Source organism: Zophobas morio, unplaced genomic scaffold, assembly GCF_036711695.1.
Source record: "Zophobas morio isolate AGI-343-1 ecotype UQ-CSIRO unplaced genomic scaffold, CSIRO_AGI_Zmor_V1 ptg000002l, whole genome shotgun sequence".
NCBI lineage: Eukaryota > Metazoa > Arthropoda > Insecta > Coleoptera > Tenebrionidae > Zophobas > Zophobas morio.
Window position 1 is genome coordinate 9529156 of NW_026972107.1, and position 6000 is coordinate 9535155.

Consider the following 6000-nt stretch of genomic DNA (forward strand, 5'->3'; position numbering starts at 1 on the left):
TAAAAATAAAAAAGGATCTCTACATAACTTTTTACCTTCGGTCAAAATTTTACGTTCATGGCATCTGAAAGTTCATTTTGGAGAGTTTTAGGCGTTACTTTAAAAACCGTTGCTTCTTTCTAATGATCTGATAATCAATCAGACCTCGAAATATAGGTATGTACCTGGATTTTGTGATTCACTACTTTCGTCATGTCCACGTAAAGCAAATTCAAACACTCCACAAAATTTAATGTACATTATCAATCGGCGTAATACAGCGTGTTATTGAAAGGTACGTACAAAATAAAATCGGCAATTGATCTCGAAGTATGGGTGCTAAAATTAAAAAAAAGTTCAGGTAACAAGTGTTCTCCTTTTAGAGATAAAAATTATTAAAATTTATGTCCAAATTCGTTGTACGCCTCTGATAAAAAGGTCATCTTTCGTTTCTATAGCAACAAAAGGATCTCTTATTTTTTTGTTATTGTTACAGTTGCTAGGATTTACTAAAATAAATTAATTTTACCTATTTATGCTTCAGTAGTGTATAAAAAGGTTGGATAGGGGTTGATTTTCCCTTTATAATTTTGATACCACAAATTAAGTTTTTCAGGCTTCTTAAACTTCGTGAAAAACTGTCAATTATGTTGTACGTACCTTTCAATCACACCCTGTATATGGCGATTTTCGTCGACCCTTGCGTTATGTGCCCGAATATTATTAATATAGCGGTGTGTAGTTGTTTCCGAATGTTTGTATTACCGAGAAGATTATCCAAGAATATTTATCATACCTACGTGTTCGCGCAGAATGAAAATTAAAACCAGGATAGTAACTCAATCCTCCCGAGCACGGTAGGAACGGGCCCACAGTCCAGTTGTATCAGGCGCATATCAGGCGGCTACGACGTATAGTTTCCATGGCAACGGCGTAAACAAAACATCTAAATCAGCCATTATTCGGTTTCTGTGCCGGGCTTATATCAGCATTTCATCAGAAATAACATATCATATATCCAAGACACATCTTTAGATGCAAGTGGAAGTAAGTTTTGATACATTGTATACAAGTGGAGCCAGATAAAAAAATTAGTTTTGATAATTATGACACAAATTTCCGGATAATTTTTGAAATGTTGAAAATTACTATTTTGCCATGTCCAGTGTATTTGTAGACGTTGTAATTTGGGGGGGGCTTGGGCCTGCTAAAATTAACTGCGAACATTTCAAACGTAGGATTTTGAAAACTGACAATTTTTGATAATTTTAAAATCATTATAACTCCATTAAAATGTGAGAAGGAATTATTATTGTTGCCAGAGTCACCAATTCATTGTTAAAAGAGTAGCAGAGAGTTAATCCGCCATTTTCCAAACACCCAGTAGAGTGTTCCATTTGAAAAGGTGAAATATCGAGATTTGAAAATTGTTACAATTAATTTTTTATAAACACTCTGTACATTAATTCCCAGTTTTATTTCTACCACAATAAAACGACATTCCAGAAAATATTGTGAGCCAAATTTTAAAAATTGCGCTTTTTTTTCTCCATTGCTAGAAAATTTCAGGGAAAATGGAATAACTTGGCAACGTCACATCGAAATTTCGAAAAACTATGGGTATGAAGCCCAAGAAGAAGTCAATCAGAATAAATATAGGTTATTCTATTGGAAACAACTAAGCTGTGTGTTACGTCTTAAAAACAGAACACTTTGTATAGTTGAAAATAATTTTAGCATATACCTAGTCCTTACAGAACTGTGCAAATTTAGTCTTATAGATGTTTTTCTTATACTTATTTCTAAGACTTATTTGAGGATATATCGAAGAGCGTGCGCTGTATATTTTTTTAAAAATCAATTTTTATGCAGATAATCTAATTAAACAACTTAATTTTTATGTTTATTCTTCTGTAGTTTTAATTGTAGAAATTTTTACATTAAGCGAAAAAACAAGTTTTATTTCTTTAGCATTTTTTTAGAAAATCAAAAATAATAACTGTTTACCAATTTCCAGGGTCATACTGTATATCGATCATTCAGCTATAGTTTTAAGATTTCTTTTGTTTACCAACATTTTAATTTTAAATTTCAAGCCTTATTGTGCCCATGCAAAATTTGTGGACATTTATAGACTGATTGGGTTGGAACACACTGACGCATGTGTTGGGGTTTTACATTTTATTTTAGGTAATTGATAACTCAAAAACTGACTGATAGACTTAAATAAAAAACCTGCATTTTCGTATGTTGTATGATATGAAACGTGAAAAAATATAAAACTATAAGTATCTTCCTCAAAATCACCTTATTGTACCTTCTGGCAATTTATTGGGAAGTAAAAGTTGTACCGAGAGAGCATCAAAAACACGATTAAAGACAGCCATGCATTTTTGAGGATATGTCTTTGATAGAATTTTTGTCTTGTCAGATAACCGTCAATTGAAAGGTTGAGTTGAAAATGGAACGATCAAAAATCCATGGCTGTTTGTGATGGTCTTTTTTTATAGATCTCTTGGTAGATACTATACAATGTGGAAACTAAGTATGGAATTAATTCAGCAGTTTCAAAAATAATGGTAGATATTGATCGAAAACGTTGAAACACATCGATTTGTATTTCTAATTATGCTCTTTTTACGTTTCTTCATTTATCCATGATATCATCCATGTATTTGAGCTCTGACGTTACAAAATTTTCTTTTTTTTATTAAATGCTATAGTCTATTTGTTTTAGTTACTTATTACACAAACGTAAAAATTTCTTAATTAATAAACAAACTCACGAATCTTTGCTAATAAATGTAGTAGAGTGTTCCTGAAACAATCAGCAACTATGGGTACAATACAAGAGTTACTCAAAATAGGGATAATAAAATGTGGGCAAAATTTTATTTAATTTAACAAAGCAACAGAAAAAGTATTTCAGAGTGGACAGCTATTTAAAAAAATGCATATACCTACTTACATATAACCTCATAGCTCGAAAGAAGATAACCTCGCAAACTTTTTTTTTCTCCAGTTTTGACAGTACCGAATTTATTGCTTTTGTTGTTTCCACACTGTATATATGTCGTAAGTCATCTGAAAAGTAATATTGATAGTTTAGTGATATAAGTGTCGTTACATTATTTCTTTTTTATTGTTGATTTCTATTCGATTACATCATGCTTATTGTGATTACTTTGATCGATTAATTAAAACAAACAACAATAGAATGTTTCATTCATTAAAATTATGTAATATCTTCCACATACAGTGTACTAATAAATATTCACTAACGTGTTCTTTGACCATATGACCCTTCTGCATAGTTTATTGTTTGTGAAAAATTGTAGTAAATGAAGATTATTGATTATAATTACTTTAATTCAACAGCATACATTGATTGGTCAAATAATTATGTATCTCCTTGCTTAAGTTACGAAAAAATCTCGAAGCTGAAGCAAAGTTACACAGACAATTCAGAGCTAACCAGTATGGAACGTCAGCGTCAGGAGTTCTGAACCATAAGTTTGCAGACCAGCTTTCACGATCATGATATTTCAAACCATTTCCAAATCATAATCAATATTAAAAGAAAATTAAAATAAGACTTTTGCACAGTTTTTTTGCATAGAAGAGACAGAGCAAGATGGGTTAAACGTGCATATTTCTTATTCATCTGACAGGAAGGGTGAAATCACAAGTTTAAAAATAAGTTTGACAGTCGCTCATACATGAGACGTCACACGTTTCACTTTTCAGGAAACCCTTTTTAATTTCTTTTCTTTCCAGTCGTACTTACGTTGATGTCCTGTTTCAAATTAGCATATCCCCGTGATGGCTTTTTTACGTTTTTCATTTTTCCGAATGTCGTGTACAACGCAAGCCAGTCACCCAACGAAAAAAGCTTGTGCATTGTGCATACTTCATCAATTTCGTAGCCATTGTCGCCTAATGTAAGTATAATAAAGTGATTTATGCTGTTTTATTATAGAGTTAAGCAGCGCCGTGTCCCTTCTGGGTCAAGTTATCGCGTCATAAAATCCAATATGGCTGCGCAATATATCATAACGGCACGTAAACGGCTGCAGTAACATTATTTCAGAATTTGAATAAGTTAGCGATAAGGGAGATTTGCATAACAATATAAATCGGGGTTAATGTCGTGTGCGTGCACTTGCCGGTAAGGTAGGTAACTGGCGAGCCGGCGCACCACTGATAAGCTTATTTCTGTTGATTTACATATTTATACTTTTTGCTACGGCAACCTTCACGGGAAGTATTTGCCATTACTGTGGACACGAACAGACTAATTACGTATTGAATATTTAAGTTTTAAAAGAAAGATCACTCTTTTTCATAAACGTGGGGACGAAGGGATGGAATTTTTTTATAATGCGTGCGATGCTCGGAGCTAGGAAATTATAAAATCAGATGAAAAAATTTATGCGCATACATTTACCGCACTAGAGAGAAAACTAACATGGCGCACGCGAAACAACCCCAATTTTTAATGAATTATTTATCGGATTAGTGGAAAGTGCTTTGCTGAAGGCACAGCATTGGGCGAGCTGCGGTGGTTCCCCCAGAGGCATGCGGAAGTAAAAATTTGTACAGGAATATATTTTTAATTATATCTTCGACAATGATCGAAATGAATCAAGTGAATTTTCAGATTTTTTTAGCTGTAAAAAAATCAACAAAGAAGGCAGTAAAAAAGGAAAACAAGACTATACTTAGCTTTATAAAAAATTCAAAGAAACAAATACGGAGCAGTTCATGTCACTGAATAAGAAGGTGGAAATTATAAGAGTATTAATATTAAAAAGTATAATAACGAGTTTCACTGGAACAACTTTATTAGTGATAGCTAAGTTACACCCTAAATGGAATTTTATGGACTAGTTAATATTGTATGATGTCTTATGAAAATCAAATGACGTATAAGTATAGGCAAAGTATCAGAATAAAAATCGTTTATTTAAATTTTAGTTATTAGATATTCTTTCTCACTACTTGAAAAAAGTTATATAATTTTGTATAATAGCAGAGTATGAAAGAAGCGTTCCACTAATCGATACATGGAAATAAATGGATAATACAAATAAATAAATAATAGTGGCAATTCTGTGGATAGCATTTTTCCACACCTGAAAAAAAATTAAAAATAATCGGGGTCATTATTCTCCTTGAATCCACATAATTTTTGCGCTTTCTGTAACAGATACAGGGAGTGGAGGCTTTGAATACTACACACAATACACATTTTCTATCAAAACGAAAAAAATAGAAAAAATCTTGGTACAATATGCAACGGTAAACAAGCTTCGACAACGCGATTGGAAAACCCACAAGGAGTGCCAGTTTAGCTAATAACACAGAGAGGCAGAGATTTACTAGAGCGCAAAACTTTCATAAAGAAACCACCCATCAAAATGTAACCAGAAATTTTATTTTAAACTGAATCTGAATTATCAAGTTTCAGCAAAAGAAATACGTAAGCAGTGTTATTTTATAGAATAGCATTATAAGATTACGTTAAACGGTACACTTATTTTAAATGGAATCAAATGAAAAGTGTAACTATTCAATGATTTATATAGAAATTAATCTTGTAGCTAAGAATCGACACAGTTTCACAATCAAGATTAATTTAATTCGCCTATTTGTAAGCACTGGAAAAATAAACTAAACTAAATGGGCGTGTACTAGATTGCTTTATAAGAATTTGTTTAAGGATTAACCGTTAGATACAGTTTTGTTTCGTAAGAGGAAAAAGTTACAGTGATTGTAGTTTTTGCATTTACTGCTTAGATTCAGACTTAATAAAAGAGAAAAAGAGTGACATAATTATTCATCGATAATCACGTTAAATCTGTCAGCAGCGGAATTGTTAAAACAAGTGACACGTGACCTTATACAAATTAAACTCAAGGAAAGAGAAAATTGAATATTAACATATAAACATTGCTTAGAATTTATTAAAATTTAATCTTAATTGAAATGTTATTACTTACTTAACTGGTCTAATTTTTC